The 17,771-nt window shown below is 40.0% G+C and overlaps 1 protein-coding gene and 1 long non-coding RNA gene across 9 annotated transcripts in view; one reads left to right on the forward strand and one right to left on the reverse strand.

Annotated features, from left to right (window-relative positions):
- The window catches only part of ERC1 (ELKS/RAB6-interacting/CAST family member 1), a 486,124-nt gene extending 468,938 nt beyond the window's left edge, over positions 1–17,186 (reverse strand). For 4 of the 7 annotated variants that reach the window (XM_045554662.1, XM_045554661.1, XM_045554664.1 and 1 more), the window contains exon 1: positions 2,930–2,970. The gene's annotated coding sequence lies outside the window, so the exon portion shown is untranslated. Of the gene's footprint in view, positions 1–2,929; positions 2,971–16,966 lie in introns of those variants that run through there. The other 3 variants (XM_045554665.1, XM_045554663.1, XM_045554660.1) reach the window with 2 other exon arrangements.
- Positions 17,187–17,289: 103 nt separating this feature from the next.
- LOC123640198 overlaps positions 17,290–17,771 on the forward strand; it is a 29,764-nt gene continuing 29,282 nt past the window's right edge. For both annotated transcript variants that reach the window (XR_006735899.1, XR_006735900.1), the window contains exon 1: positions 17,290–17,468. This is a non-coding gene — a long non-coding RNA (uncharacterized LOC123640198). The remainder of the gene's footprint in view (positions 17,469–17,771) is intronic.

Here is a 17,771-nt window from a genome sequence, read left to right on the forward strand (position 1 = left end):
CTGAATTTCCAACCATGCAGCAAATACACTTAGTTATTCCAGAGCTACGCTGTCCAATGTGGTAACCACTAGCCATACTTAGCTGCTGAACACTTGAAATGTGGCTAGTGAGACTGAGGAACTGAATTCTTAATTTTATTTAATTGTAATAGAAGTTAAATATAAAAACTGATACTTAGTAATGTACGGTGACTCATGCCTGTAATCCCAGCAGTCTGGGAGGCTGAGGCAGATCACTTGAGGCCCAGGATCACTTGAGGCCCACGATCATGTGAGGCCCAGGAGTTCAAAACCAGCCCTGGGAAGCCCCATATAGTAAGACCCCATATCTAAAAAAAATTTTAAATAGCCTGACATGGTGGTGTGCACCTGTAATCCCATCTACCCAGGAGGCTCAAGCAGGAGGATAGCCTGAGCCCAGGAGTTCAAGGCTGCAGTGAGCTGTGATTACACCACTGCACTCCAGCCTGGGTAAGAGACCTTGTCTCATAAAACAAACAAAAAACTGATACTCAGTTCAGTTACTAAGAAAGTTTAAAGCATGTTTGGAACAACTCAGGTGTGTGAATCTACTTTTTCAACTGTAAATTTAATCTGATTTACAGATCTAAATACCAACAAAATATTTCTGATAAAAACTTAACATTTGAATTGATATGCTGTAAAAGTATACGATTGATTTCAAAGATCTAGTGTTAAAAAATAACATAAATAGCTCACTAGTAATTTTTAAAATGTAATGCTTAAATATGCTGAAAACCATACTTGGGATACATTGTGTAAATAACACAGATTATATAATTATAAAATCTAATTGTTTCTTTTATTCTTTTTACTCTTTAATGTATCTACTAAAAATGTGTAAATTACATATGTGGCTCATATTATATTTCTAATGGAAGGCTCCTGCTGCCCCACACAGTGACTGGCCTCAGCATCTCTCGCTCAGCATTCTCCTGAAGAACCCTCTCTGATTACGGAAATGTCCTATATCTGATGATGCGGTCATGGTGGTTGTTGGCAACGGTAGTGATGTTGTCTAGCAGAATCTCTAGCAATATCCCACAACAGGATATTGTGGAGCCAAAGTTCTTAGGAGACTAGAGAATACCATCTGTTACTCTTGACTTTCCTCTGGAGAAAAAGAAGGTAGAAAACAAAAGCTGGAGACAAGTGCTGTCCAGTGGAACTTTCTGTGACAACAGAAATGTTCTATATCTCCACTGTCCAATATAGAAGCCACTAGTCCCATCTTGCTGCTAAGCACATATACCCAGATATTATTCTCTGCTTGAATCTCTGTAGATACGCTCAAATTTATGATTTCATAGTACTCTGGGTTAAATGTACACAATTTAATAAGAGTCTTTAGTTCTACATTTGCGTGGCTAGTGTAACTGAAGAACTGAATTTTAAATCTTATTTCATTTAAATTAGTTTAGACTTAGATTTAAATACCCATATGTGACTAGTGGCTACTATACTGGACAGGACTCTTCCTGGCCTAGGTGCTCCACAAGAAAGTTTGGAGTCACCTTAGTCTCCTCCCTCCCCATCAACTGTCCTTTCCCCATAGAAGTACACACACACACACACACATACATACACACACACACACACACACACACACACACACACACACACAGACAATAAATTATCCAGTCCTGTGTTCTTTAAAGCTTTCAACTCTGTACGCTCTTCTATCGCCACTGTCACTACTTCAGTTTTTCAGCTGTAATGGGTTGGCCTCCTCACATACCTTCCTCCTATCCACTCTTCATAAAATGCAATATAAATTTGTTATTTCCTTTAACGAAGAGTCTCCAAAGTCTTGCCACTGCCCCCAAGGAAAAAGTCAGATGCTAACAGGGTGTACAAAGCCCTTCATGATCAAAACCAAATCTCCAGCCTCATCTTTCACCACTCCCTTCCACCTTCCAGTTCTAGCCTATATCACCAACACTTATCACAAACTATTGTAATTGCATGTTGACCTGTCTCCCTCCCCAGTCCCCAGGATCCTGAGGGTAGAGACTGAGGGTCGCAGCTACTCCAAGGGCAAGGCAGGAGGATCACTTGAGCCCAGAAGCTTGAGGCTGCAGTGAGCTATGACCACGCCACTGCACTCCAGCCTGGGTGACAGACGGATACCCTATTTCTAAAAAATAAATAAAATATACATGTATATACTTGCTATATAAAAATATAACACCATTATATTTATACTTTACCTGCATTTGTGAGTTTAAACTTAACAATTTATTCCCATTTTCAATAACTTATTTTTAATAATCACCAGGAAACCAGATAAACACTGCTGCTCTATCAAAATTAAGAATTATCAGCCCCTAAGCATAAGAATAAACAAATTATTTCAGAATGGATTTAGAAATTGGGCAATACTATAAAATTGGCTACCAGCTAACCAGTAGAAAAACCACATGAAATAGGCAATAATTCTATCTACCTTCAATAACTGTTTCTACTTAATAACTTTCTATTTAAATGCAGAAAAGAATAGCATCAAGCAAAGGTTCAGCCTAAATTTAACATAAAAATTTATAAAAGGAATGAAAAATAATCTGATATATACAAAAATTACCTGTCATTAATGAAAGTAAATATTGCCATGAACCTAGAAAAGTTACCTATGGCATCTGAAGGGATGTACCCTAAAAGACCTGAAGGGATGTACTCAAAAGATGTAAAACATAACTTATTTCAGAAGAAACCCTGGGAATCTCTTAGATCTTCAATAATTTCTTACTGAGTAATCAGAAGTTCCATATAGGCCAGGCATGGTGGCTCACACCTGTAATCCTAGCACTTTGGGAGGCGGAGGCGGAAGGATCTCTTGAGGTTAGGAGTTCAAGACCAGCCTGAGCAAGAGCGAGCGACTATCTTCAAAAAAAAAAAATAGAAAAATTACCTGGACGTGGTCACGTACACCTGTAGTCCCAGCTACTCAGGAGGCTGAGGCAGGAGGATCGTTTTGAACCCAAGAGTTTGAGGCTGCAATGAGCTGTGATTATGTCACTGCTCTCTCTAGCCTGGGCAACAGAATAAGACTGTGTCTCCAAAAAAAAAAAAAGTAGTTCAATATAGTCTTTCTTCCTTGAAAAGTTCAGCAACCATGAATTCTATATGTACAAAGAGAAAAAATTATATATTAATAATAAAGATGTGTTTGAGCCTAGTTACAATGATTTAAAATTCACAATCCAAAACTGTAATTACTTTTGGACCAACCTAATATATATAAAGCAGAAACAGGCAGACAGAGAGAAAAAAGTCATCATCAATAATTTTTTTTAAGTGAAGTTTTTTAAGGGAAAAAAACATAAAGAAATTTGTCAGAAATGAATTTTAAAATCCATGTAATTAGCCACAGTAACCAGGTTAAAGGGAAAAAAAAGTATTTGATCTCAATAGATATAAAAAGTATCAGAAAGATTTTAACATTAGTGATTAAAATCTTAACAAATTAAGAATAGAAGTTATGAAAACTTTCTTAATCTAAAAAAGGATATGTGCAAAAGTAACTATAACAAGTATCTGTAGGGAAATGGTTCTGTCATGGTGCTCTGGCGACCTGCAGCTTTTCTGAGTCTTGGCAGAAAGCCTGTGATCTTCCCAGAACAGGAGATGACTGGAGGACTCTAAGGAGCCACAACCAGGACATCCCTTCCCACTTCCCTGTCTCCCTGGGAAGTTGTCATCACACAGTTTCTCATCACCTCCTGGGTTCTTATGAGACGTGGAACTTTCAGCCCTGCCCATCTCAGAACAGAGCTGTAGAATATAAAACCACTTAGCAGCAATCTAGAGTAGGCTTCCTGTTAATAGAATACCCCACAGCTCACAGTAAGCACCAGCCCCTTTTATTTCAGTGTTATCTTTTTTGGTATGTGGAACAAAGATCACAGGGAGCTGGCACCTTTGGCTTATTCTTCTTTCCACTGACTATACAAGTGATAAACTGCCTGAGTCTAAAGGAGCTCACTGTACCGTTACCAGTCAAATCAGTGAGGCCGAGGCCTTGGCCTTGCCCTTGCCTTGCGCACATGTATGTGTTAACAATGAAAAACTGAATGATTTCCCTTTGAGATGGGAAAAGACAATGACATCTCCTATCTCTATTCAACCATATACCAGAAATTCTACCCAGTGAAGTAAGGAAAGACAAAGGAGGAAGAATCACAAAGAAAACATCAAACACTAATTGTTCACAAATGACATAGTTTTACAAGTTGGAAATCTAAGAGAATCTACATATAAAATTATTATAAGACTTTTACAAAATTTAGCAAATAAAGAGACAATACTCAAAATTCAATCTTATTTCCATATACCAACAACAAATAGAAAATAAAATTTATTTTAGAATTCCATTTACAATACCATTAGATAGTTAGGACTATATCTAACAGCAGATGTGTAAGAATATTACCCAGAAAACTATAAAACTTTACTGAGAGATGTGAAAAGCAGCATAAATAAATGGATATAACATATTCAATGATTCAAAGACTCCATATTATAAAAAAGTCATTCTATCTAAGTTAATCTACAAATCCAATTAAATTTCAATCAGGAAATCAACATATTTCTTTTTAATTTGACAAGCTGATTCTGACATTTATATGAAAATACAACAGGCCAAGAATAGCCAAAACTTTGGGTTTTTTTAAGTCATAACTTACATACAAGTCACCCATTTTAAGTGTACAGTTTGATGAGTTTTAGTAAATTTATACAGTTGTACAACCATCACCACAATCGAAGTTTAGAAAACTTCAATCACCTCAAAGAGTTTCTTATGCATGTTTTTAGTTAATCCTCACTTCCACTCCTATCCCCAGCCCCAGCAACCACTGATCTGCCTTTTCTAGAAATTGCACATAAATAAAATTATAAAGTGGTAGTGTTTTCATTTAGCATAATGTTTTTGAGGTTCACTTACTTACACTGTTAAATTTATCAGTAGTTTATTCCCTTTTATTGCTGATATTTCATATAATGAATTTTATCAAGTCACCAGCTGACAGACATTTGTATTGCTTCTAGTTTTGCTATTATGAATAATGCTGCTATGAACATCTGCCTACAAGTCTTTGTGTGGACGTATGTTTTCATTTCTCCTGGGTGGATACCTAAGAGTTGCATGGCTCAGGACATACAGTAAATATATGCTTAACTTAACTATCAAACTATTTTCCAAAATGGCTGTAACATTTAACATTCCCACCAGCATGTACAAGAACTCCAGTTTCTCCACATCCTCACCAACACTTAGTATTTCAATCTTTTGATTTTAGCCATTCTAGTGGGTACACAGTAGTATCTCATTGTAGTATCTCATATCTAATGACTAAGGATGGTGGGCATCTTTTTCAAGTGCTTATTACCATCCATTTATCTTTGCTGGTTCAGAGTCTATTCAAATCTTTTGCCCATTTTTTCTTTGGGTTGTTTGTTTTATTATTCAGTTTTAAGAATTCTTTATACATTCTGGACACAAATCCTTTACAGATACATGAATTGCAAATATTTTTCTCCCATTCTGGAGCCTGTCTTTTTTATTTTCTTAATGATGTCTTCTGAAGAGCCAAAGCTTTTAATTTTGATAAAGTCCAAATTGTCTTTTCTTTTTTGAGTCACACTTTTTGTGTCATATCATAATACCTAAGAAATCATTTCCTAACCCAAGAACTCAAAGATTTTCTCCTATACACTAATGTTTCAGGTTCATTTTTGTGGCATATGGATATCCAATTGCTGTACTACTTTTGTTGAAAATATTATCCTTTCCTTCATTGAATTACAGTCATGGTGTCACATAATGATGATTCAGTCAACAAGGGACCACATATACAATGGTGATCCTATAAGATTATAATGGACCTGAAAATTTCCCATTACCTAGTGACATCATAGTGTCACACATTACTCACATGTCTGTGGTGATGCTGATGTAAACAAACCTACTCTGCTCCCACATATAAAAGTATAACACATTCAATTACATATAGTACATAATACTTGATAACGATAAATAATTGGTTACTGGTCGATGTATTTATTATACTAAACTTTTATATTATTTTAGAGTGTACTCCTTCTACTTACTAAAAAAAGTTAAGTGTAAAACAGCCTCAGGCAGGTCCTTCGGGAGGTGTCCAGAAGGCACTGCTAACACAGGAGGTGACGGCTCCATGTGTTCCTGCCCCTGAAGACCTTCCCGTGGCACAAGATGTGGAGGTGGAAGACAGTGACGCTTATGAGCCTGACCGGCGTAGGCCTAGGCAACTGTTTGTGTTTATGTCTTTTTAACAAAAAAGTTAACAAAGTAAAAGAAAAAAAACTTAAAAATAGAAAAAAAGTTTATAGAATTAAAGAAAAAAATTTTGAACAGCTGTACAATGTGTTTGTTTTTTAAGTGTTATTTTACAAAAGTATAAAAAATTAAAATATACTTATAAACTTTATCAATTTAGTGTAGCCTAAGTTCACAGTGTTTATAAAGTCTACAGCAGTGTACAGTAATGTCCTAGGCCTTCACATTCACTCACCACTCACTCACCAAACTTACCCACAGCAACTTCCAATCCTGCAAGCTCCACTCTAGTTAAGTGCCCTACACAGATGTACCATTTTTCATTTTTTATACCCTATTTTTACTGTATCTTTTCTATGTTTGGTTATGTTTAGATACAACACTTGCCACTGCATTACAACTATCTACAGTATTCAGTACAGTAACATGCTGTACAGGTTTATAGCCTTGGAGCTATAGGCTACCCCATACAGGTGTGTAGTAGACTATACCATCTAGGTTTGAGTAAGTACACTCTATGACAGTCACACAATAACAAAATTGCCTTTCTCAGAATGTATCCCCATCATCAAGCAACTCATGACTGTACCTTGGCACCTTTGTTGAAAATCAATTACCCATAAGTGTGTGGGTTTACTTCTTGACTCTTTAATCTGTTTCCTCTGATCTGTGTATTTATCCCTATACCGATTCCACCCTGTCTTGATTACTGACCATGGAAGTCATTCACAGACATTGAATGTCAAGAAAATATTCTTGAAAAACAAGGTGGGAGTGCTTACTCTACAGGTATTAAAGCTGTCTATAAAGCTACAGTAACTAAGACAGTGTGACACTAGACCAAGATAGAGAAACCAATGGAACAAAATAGAGAACCTTAATGTATTACAAAGCAGTGGAAAAAGGAAGGAATTGTCAATAAATGGTACTAACAAAATCAGTAAATCATCTGGGGAAAAAATTAACCTAAACTTCTACCACATGGTAAACACAAAAAATCAATTATAGGCAGATCACAGAAAGGCATAGCAATGATTCTTTTAGAAAATAAAAAAAGAGAATAACTTCATGACCTTAGGGTAGAGAAAAATTTCCTAAGCCAGACATAAAAAGCACTAACTGTAAAAGTAAATATTAATTGGACTACACAAAAAATTAACTTCTGCCCTTCAAAAGATATTACGACGTCTTAAACAGCAAGCCACAGAGTAGGGTAGAAATACTTACAACACCAAAGAAGTGCTCATATCCAAGATATACAAGGAAGTCTTATAAATTAACTAGAAAAAGAAAAACAATCAAACAGAAAATTTAGCAAGACATTTGAACAAGCATTTCACAAAAGAGGTTTTCCAAATAACCAAGAGACATAAAAGTATTCAACCTCATTAGTATTGTACATGAGCTGCCGAAGTGAGCATACAATCTCATTAGTAATCAGTGAGACGCAAACTAAAACTACAAGATACCACCATAAATCCACGAGAATGACTAAAATTAATAACACTGACAATACCAAGTGTTAGCAAGGATATGGAACAAAAGGAACAGTGCTTTGGGGAATGTAAGTTTGTACAACCAGAGGAATACTGTTCGGCAATTATCTACTAAAATTGCATATGTGCATATTCTACAACCCAGGACTTTCATTCCTGGCTATATACACATCAGAAATATATACACATATGCACAAAAGACCTGTACAAGAATGGTCATAGCAGCATAATTCCTAATAGCCCAAAGTCAGAAACAACCTAAACGTCCATCAATAATATAATAAATTGTGGTATATTTATACAATGTAATCCTATTCAGCAATAAAAATGAACAAACTATAGCCACACATAACAAATCTAAATCTCAAAAGAAGTCAAGGCCAGGCACGGTGGCTCACACCTGTAATCCTAGCTCTCTGGGAGGCTAAGGTGGGAGGATCGCTTGAGGTCAGGAGTTCGAGACCAGCCTGAGCAAGAGCAAGACCCTGTCTCTACTAAAAATTAGAAAGAAATTATCTGGACAGCTAAAAATATATATACAAAAAAAAATTAGCCGGGCATGGTGGCGCATGCCTGTAGTCCCAGCTACTCGGGAGGCTGAGGCAGTAGGATTGCTTGAGCCCAGGAGTTTGAGGTTGCTGTGAGCTAGGCTGACGCCACAGCACTCTAGCCTGGGCAACAGAGTGAGACTCTGTCTCAAAAAAAAAAAAAGAAGTCAAATGTGAATGCATACAACACAATTCCATGTAAATAAAGGTGTAAACAGGCAAAACTAAACCAAAACTATAAAGGTCTACATAAAGAAAAGCAAGAAGGCGATTCCTCTACAAGCTAGGACAGTGAACACCTTTATGGGGGAAGGAGTCAGCTGTGATTGGGAAAGGACTAGGAAAGCTTAAATGCCACAATGACCTAGTGCCGGACCTGATGGTTAGGCAAGAGCTTGATTCAAAAGTTTTAGGCCATACATTTTTTATATACTTTTATATGTATATGTTGCATTCAAGAAGGGCTTCAAGAAGGAATTCCCTCAATAGATAAGTTATATTCCTGTAATAAAATTATGTTTAAGGCCTGAACTTTATTTATTTATTTTTTTTTAAAGACAGGGTCTTACTGTCTCCCAGGCTGGAGTTCAGTGGCCCAATTATAGCTCACTGCAACCTCAAAAGCCTGGGCTCAAACGATCCTCTTGCCTCAGCCTTCCAAGTAGCCAGGACTACAAGCGCACACCACCATGCCCAGTTAATTTTTTAATTTTTTGTAGAGACAGGGTCTCACGATGTTGCACAGGCTGGTCTCAAACTCCTGGCCTCAAGAGATCCTCCCACCTTGCTCAGCCTCCAAAAGCATTGGGATTACAGGTGTAAGCCAGCCACTACGCTCAGCCAACGTCTGAACTTTTACTTCTTGAAAAGTTTACAGTTACAGAGATGTTTAACTTAAGTTCAGAAAAAAATTTTCCCCCACTGGTTATGTTATTTCCATACAAAGGGATTTCAAACAAAAAAGAATGGCAATAAAATAAGGAAAAAATGAAAACAACATATATAAAGGAGTTGTCAGATGAAAATTATTATTTATTCATCACATAACACATCCTAATAAAGAAAGTTAAAAGGAATACAAGGGTTTAGTTTCATTCTTTGGTGAACAACTAAAAATGACAGTTCAAGAGTTGCTACCTGAGGCACAGCCCAGATTCCGTGTCTCCTAATCAAAAATCTTCAATAGCTATGAACACAATATCTCAAGATCGGAAGGAACCTTAAAAATCACCTAGAGGCTCTGACTCAGGGGGATGGGCGGGACACGGACAATGTATATAACCTGAGCTTTTGTACCCCCATGAAGAGCTGAAATAAAGAAAAATAAATAAATAAATAAATAAAAATAAAAAATAAAAAAATCACCTAGCAAAAGCTCATTCAATGCTTGGAACACAGCAGAGAATTCACTACCTCATAAAAACATTCACACCATCAGTGAACAGCAATGACTTTTACAAAATCAACAGGGAACAGTAGAGTGGAAGGTGGAGGAGAAGGAGAAATCAAGAACACCATATGTATGTCTGGTTTGAGCAACTGGTGCTGTCATCATTTAATGAATTAAGAAACACCAGAGGGCCTGTAATCCTAGCTCTCTGGGAGGCCACGGAAGGAGGATCGTTTGAGGTCAGGAGTTCGAGACCAGCCTGAGCAAGAGCAAGACCCCATCTCTACTAAAAAATAGAAAAATTAGCTGGGTGTGGTGGCATGTGTCTATAGTCCCAGCTACTGAGGAGGCTGAGGCAGGAGGATCGCTTGAACCTAGGAGTTAGGAGTTGCAGTGAGCTTGTCTCAAAAAAACAAAAAAGAAAGAAAGAAAGAAACATCAGAGGAAGAGCAGGAATTATCCACTCAGTTTTGGACATACTGAGTTTAAGGTGCATCCAAAAGGAAATACTAATTAGCAAATTAGATATACTCATCCTTAGACTCAGGAGAGAGGTATAAGAGGAAGACAAAAAAGTGAAGGAAAAATGAAACAGGAGGTGACGAGACGGCCCAGAGAAATTCAAATGTTTAATAAATGACTAATGAAAGATTCAAACGGTGACTCAGAAAAAGAGCCCAGAGAACCAGCAAGAAAAACAGGAGAGTGCTCTGAAGACCCCAAGAGAAGAGAGAGCTTTCAAAGGAGTGAGAGATCGACTGTGTGAAATGCCGCTGCGGTAAGCAGTCCTGAAAATGGCTCTGAATGGTCTCTGCCTCCGACCAGTATTCATGCCATTGTGAAATCCCACCTTGATTGTGCTGGACCTAGTGGCTGGCTTCTAACAAACAGAATACAGCAAAAGTGACAGCACATCACTTCCAAGATAAGGTTACAAGAACACTCTGGCTAATACCGCCCCTCTTGCCCCACAGAGCTCTCGATATAGGAAAAGCAAGGTGCCACATTCTAAGTAATCCTATACAGAGACCCAAATGGCAAGAGACTGATTTCTCCAGCAGACGGCCAACACGGACCTGAGGCTGCCAATGGGTGAGTGAGCTTGGAAGCAGAGCCGCCCCGAGTAGAGCTCTGAGATGACTGCAGAATCCGAGACATCAACTACACCCAGATTCTGGACATACAAAAACTGGGAAACAAATGTTTACTGTTTTAGGTAAGTTGGGGGTGATTTGTTACGTAGAAATAGATAGCTAGTACAACTGCTAAGAGGTTAAATAAGAGGAGCACAGAAAAATAATCATTAGCAATTTTCATATTTTCATTGGCTATTTCCAATTTCAGTGAAAGGGTGGAGACAGAAACAAGACAGAAATAGGTAGAGAAGAAAGTTACAGATGAAGAAATGGAGATGTACAGCAAATGCATACATTTGGCTATAAAGCGGAGAACAACTTACAGCAATAAAGTACAAAGGTGGGTGAGTTTTTTGTTAAAGAGTTTTTTTAAGTTTAAATGATAAGACACCAACAGAGTAGAAAAGTACACTCTTATGGAACTTCATTCTACTACCAAGAAACTCCTCTAAAAGTCCTCAACTTCCTTGGGTAATGTTCTCACCATCTCCCTGCCTTAACTGAAAACTGGCTTTCCAGTCAGGACACCTCTTCTCAGGTAGTCCTTTTCAAGTGGAAGCTATTCAGTAATCTCCACACCCAATACTGGGAAATGAGGCTAGTACCCTCCTTCCTCCCAATGTCACTTTCAAACCATTCCTGAACCTCTGTGTAAAAGCCTTACTGAAATTCTCATGCTATTCAGCAGCACAGTCTCCTACCTCTCCCCCTTTGCCATCAGCTCAGGACCACCTGGACATCCCCCACCCTCAGTGAGAACATGCTGGCAACTAGTTTATAGCTGCCACTATCTTCTCTGCCACCACCCCTGCTACCATCCCGGGTTACTTCAATAAACACATGGGTGTATCGTCTAATGCCAGTTCCCCACACTCATCATCCCTGCTTAACTGTGCTAGCTCGGGTTCATTCATTCATCAGGTATTTAGTAAGTACCTATCATATGACAGTCCCTGTCCTCATGAAATATAGGATACATTTTTTTTCATATTTTCCACAAAGATAGCATGAAAAGATCTAAGTGAAGTCTAGATACCTTATAACTACTGCACTTCCTTTATTTCTCAGTCAAGTAACCATACCAATTCTAGGAAACTAACATTACTGTCTGATGTGACTCAGTGAATCCACGCTGAATCCTAGCGATCACTATTTGCCTTGACTAGGCTTCTAGAACTATGTGTTAAATAATCTATTCTAAAATATTGGCAGAGTTCAATATCAGAGTGGAAGATAAATTATTTCTTATATTTATGCAATTTTAGAATAGCTAAACGCCATATATCGCACAGAATTTCACTGGTTTAAAAAAAAACACACTGGAAACAGTGATTGCCTTCAGAAAGCACTAGATGGGGCAGGAGAGATTGACTTTTCCCTGTATACTTTCTTATACCTTCCGATTTGGTACATGTATTACTTATTTTTTTAAATATAAGAGTAATAAGATTAACAAAAACAATAAAAAGTCATATACCTCTCCTTAGCACAAGTACACACTCCTACGCTGCCTCTTTTGTTCCAAAAAGAATGAATTTTATATATTTTTATATATATACATATAGGGGTCTCGCTATGTTGCCCAAGCTGCAGTGTAATGGCCATTCACAGGTGTGATCATAGCACACTACAGCCTCAAACTCCTGAGCTCAAGCGATCCTCCCACCTCAGTCTCCTGAGTAGCTAAGACTATAGGTGCACACTACTGTGACTAACTGAAATATTCTTTAAAAATTAATTCAGGGAAGTAAAAAATTGAAAGATTCTTACATTTGCCTCATCTTTCTCATATAAAAAGTATTTAGACATTTCTGTTATGAGACATTATAATCAAGCAAAATTCTCTATTACTCAACCCTCTGACATATCTTTAAACAATGACACAGTGGATCATTCTCTCCTCCTTGAAAACTTCCTCACCTTCACTTCTAGTACACCACAATGCCCTGGTTTTCCTCCTAACCCAATGAGCTCTTATCAATCTCCTTTGCTGGGTTCCTCTTCACTTTCCACAGTGTATCTAGAAGACACATTCCACGAAGGTGGAGATTTAGTTACCTTTGTTGACTGCTGTATCCCCAAAACAAACAACTCTTAGATGAATAAATGAATAAATCGGTGTCCCAAGGCTCAGATGTTTGGATCTCTTCTCTACCTAAATTCACTCCCCTGATGATGTCACTCATCTCATAATTTTAAATATCACCTATAAGCTCAAAATAACCAAATTTCTCACTCTTCCTAGACATTTCCCCTGAACAATTGATTTCTCCCCAAATGTGCCCTACCAACCGACGGTCTCCATTTCAGTCATCGGCAACTTCATTCTTCTAGTTGCTCAGGCCAAAAACCTTATTCTTCTGTTTTGCACACATTCCACATCCAATCACCAGCAAACACAGGTCTACCCTCAAAATACATCCAAAATCCAATCACTTCTCACCATTTCATCCTCCTATCACCTTGGTCAGAGCTACTCTCACCCAGAAGAGCTCAGCACAACCTCCTGACTAGTGTCCGTGCTTCTATCTTACATCCCTGCTCAAAGTCCTCACAAAGTAGCCAGAGCAATTCATTTAAAACCTAAGTCAGATTACATCATTCCTCTACTAAAAACTCCACAGTGGCTCCCCTCGTAAAACTTGGAGGCCTTACAATGGTTTATAAGCTCCTGTACCCCCAACCCCCACATTCCCTCTCCTTCTCCTTTGCTTTCTCTTATCAATGTCTAATATATTGTGAAATTTATTCATTTAATTATTTTATCAGTTGTCTCATCAACTAGGATAAAAGCTGCATGACCACACAGGTTTTTGTCTACTTTCTTCACTCCTATAATGCCAGCATCTAGAATACTTGGTATGATAGCTGGGCACGGTGGCTCATGCCTGTAATCCCAGTACTTTGGGAGGTTGACGCAGGTGGATCACTTAAACCCAGGAATTTGAGACTAGCCTGGGCAACATAGCAAGACACGGTCTCTACCAAAAACAAATAAAATTTTAAAAATAGAATATTTTATACATAATATGTGCTTAATATATACCTATTAAGTAAATGTATGAATGGTGTTCAAAGTAAAACTTCAACAGATGTTAGTGAACCAGCTAATTATGTGCCAGAATCATTCTAAATACATTAATTAACTCATTTAACCATCCTAAGGGGTTAGGTACTACTGTTATTATTCCCAGTTTGCAGATGAAGAAATTAAGGCATAGGTTAAGGTTGAGAAATTAAGGGTAAGCAATTTGCCTTAGTCATACAACAGCAAAGCCAAGATTGGAACTCAGGCACTCTGACCCCAAAGCCTACACTCTTAAGACACTGAAAGACCCGAAGAGACAGAGAATTAAATTATATTCCACATAACCTGTATGTTAAGTTTATTTTATTACATTATATGTCTCTGAAAATTGATTACATACTGCTTATTACTTGATTAACCAAAATACTTCATTCCATGATCTTTCTCCATCCATGTTTCTTTTTCTTTTTCTTTTTTTTTTTTTTTTTGAGACAGAGTCTCACTCTGTTGCCTGGGCTACAGTGCAATGGCAACAGCCTAGCTCACAGCAACCTCAAACTCCTGTGCTCAAGCAATCGTCCTGCCTCAGCATCCCAAGTAGCTGGGACTACAGGCATGTGCCACCATGCCCAGCTAATTTTTTCTATGTATTTTTACTTGTCCAGCTAATTTCTTTCTATTTTTTTTTTAGTAGAGACGGGGGTCTCACTCTTGCTCAGACTGGTCTCAAACTCCTGAGCTCAAATGATCTGCTCGCCTCAGCCTCCCAAAGTGCTAGGATTACAGGCGTGAGCCACCGCGCCTAGCCTGCCATCAATGTTTCTGATCTAATATGTGCAAAAGGCATGCTTAACAGCTTTCATACCACTTCTAAAAGCATAAATACACTATAAAACAGAGCAACTGTGGCTCTGGGAACCTGCACTTTTAAGTTTCCAGTATTAATGTTGAATTTTTAGACCAGTATACTTATCTACGACTTTAGTAATGAAGAAAAAAAAAGAACACCTATGTAGACTCAACAAGCATATCAGAAGTAATAACTAACAAGCAATATTTCTTGAAAAATAAAATGTAGGGATTTTTTTCAGGCACAAGAAATTCTAAACAGAAATAGCTTACTTCTACCTTAGACTTCCCCCAAATTACACGATTTCATTCCTACAAGAAGAATCACATCTCACTATCAGCCATGCAAATGTCATTTTAGGAGTACATACCCAAAAAGTTTCACCCAGTATCTTAGTTCACATTGTCCCAATTAATTAAATCAAAGTATAATTTAAAAGCCAAAACTAGGTATGTGTCGATTTTAAGTTTTCCTTCCAATCAATCCAAAATCAAAAATTTTATTGTACCAACCTTTAATTCAATCTGAATACAGTTAACTATTTTATTTATAATTATAAATTGGACCACACAGTTTCTCACTTAATAGCTATTATATCTTCTGTTTCCTGTTTATCTACAAGTAGAAGTATTTGCTAGACAATAATCTGCTCATTAAGTAGGCATGTAAAAAAAAGGCAATGATCTGCAACTTCTGAAACTCACATCTGTGTATCTGTCTTTTGGTTACAGGGAAGCACTTCTCTGGCTATTTTCCCAAATAAACTGGTAAGCCTTGGGATAGTCACTGCTTGAATTCCACTTCATGGCAGTTTCTCTTCCTCCATAAATTGAGAATCATGCCTACTTCCACTCATTACATAATACATGTCCATCACAGGACTTGTTTTCTGAACAAGAAATAGCTTAAGCGACACTGATAGGTAAGGTCAGTGAATATTGTAATCTAATAGGGAGCAGGAATCTAGAAAAGAAGATTCTGATTTACTGTGCTAAGTTATGAAACACTGATGTGAAGAACACTGCACACACACTGTTTACTCTTAGTAACATTTCCCTACAAGTGAGACAAGTGCTCCCAAAATGTTTTAAAAGCACTTGACTCCAAAAACAATTCTCAGAAGTTGAGGGGCCTACCTAAAAATAAAAATAAATTCCATTTCATTTTTAAAACACATAATAAAGACTGCAATAAATACATCTGCAATTAAGAAAAATAATCTCCGATAATTCAGTGTTGAACACAAAATGTCTAAATGTCAAGGTCTACCGAATAAGGAGCCGCAAAAGACAGGTGTGCTTTAAAACATTTAAGCACTTCTCATATAATTAGCTCCAACATAACTGTTCAAATTGTTCATCCACTCAAAGCAGTCAACCACAACCACCTGCAACTATTACTTAGAAATGCGTCTTCCAAAGGAACCACCTGAGTCTCAGGCCTTCTCTCAAGGGGCAGGACAAAGCCTGTAAAAAAGGTGGTATAAAGAGATCTTTTAAGCACAGGAAAAAAACTGGAAGACACCACCTTTATGGAGCAATGTAACGTGACCTATACCCCAATGGTTGCTGCCAGAATGAAGTTCTCTAAACCCAAGATTTCCCTCTTCTTGGGTGTAAAACTTCAGATCCATCCACGCTCACTATTTACCTGAGCTAAAGCAAAGGGATTCTCTTCCCTCTCAGATCCGCCACCCACCCCGCTGAGAAGAAAAAGAAAAAGAATCAAAACCCTAATGCAGAAATGTGAGATCCAGGGCTATAGGTTCTCCAACTGCCTCAAAGGCAACATCTACAGCTCATCTTCCTTTCGAAATACAACCCTTCATCTTCTATCTCACCATTTCACCAAAAGAAAAAGAAAAAAAAAAGAATCTTCAACATTTTGCATCACTCACCTAAACCCACAGATCCGCCCCAACCGCACCCCAACCTCGTGGCTCCCCAGTTTTTTCGTCTTCCCACTACCTCGCCCCGACATCACGCCTCCTAAACCTGCCACCTTCCGTCCTCCGCGTGCCCAGAGCCCCTGTCTCCCACCTCCCACCTCCAGCCCCGGCCCCCGACGTCCCCGCGCCAGCTCCCGCCCAATCCCAGGGCTCAGCCGGGTGGAGGCCGCGGGGGGCGGGGGGTAGGGTGGGGCCCGGGTCGGCCGAGGGGGGAGGGGGTCCCCAAGCCTCACCTACAGCTCCGCCCTCCCCGGGGGCGTTCTGCCCTGCCCAGCCGGGGCCGTGAGCTGGAAGCCGGGCAAGAGGCGAAAGCCCCAGCGCCAGCGACGGGCGGGAAGCTCCAAGTGCCGCCCGACCTCCGCGCTGCCGCCGCCGAGGCCGTCGCACCTTCCTCAGACCTGCCGCTGTCGTCCCCGCCGCGGCTACCGCTGCCGCCGCCGCCGCCACAGCCACGGCCCGGCCCGGGCGCCCGCGACGTCACCGCGCCCCGCCCCTGCGCGAGACACCTAGCCCCGCCCCGCCCGCCGCCTCGCCGTCCCTGGCCCTCCTGGGGGCGCGGCCGCGAGGCCCGCCCGGCGCTCGCGGGCTGGGGGCCGGAAAGCTGGGGCGACTCGGCGCCGCGACGCGAGGTCGGCGCCAGGAAGAGCCACGGGCGCGGAGCGTACCCCCGTACCCACACACACCCACGCCCCTGCGGCCTCGCGGGGGAGAGCCGCGGCCGGCTGTGCGAGAGCGGTAGGTGCGAGCGAGGGGAGGCGGCGTTTGTCTCCTCCTGCTTGCCGTAGGAAGTGGGCCGCTGGAAGCCGAGTGGAGTCGTGTCTTTCCCAAACCGTAGAGTCGCCCCGCCCCCTCCTCGCGGGCCCGTTACCCGGCCCGGGCGGCCACAGCCGTGGGGGGCCGCTCTGGGCTTCCCCCCGCACCGGCTGCGCTGGGCACCCTCGGCCAAGGGGGCTGGATTTCCCCCGTGCCCCGTTAGCTTTGGCGGAATGCGGCCGCGGACGGTGGTGCTGTGGTCGGAGGCCCTGGGCACGTCCGCGC

Source organism: Lemur catta, chromosome 6, assembly GCF_020740605.2.
Source record: "Lemur catta isolate mLemCat1 chromosome 6, mLemCat1.pri, whole genome shotgun sequence".
In the NCBI taxonomy this organism is placed as follows: Eukaryota; Metazoa; Chordata; class Mammalia; order Primates; family Lemuridae; genus Lemur; species Lemur catta.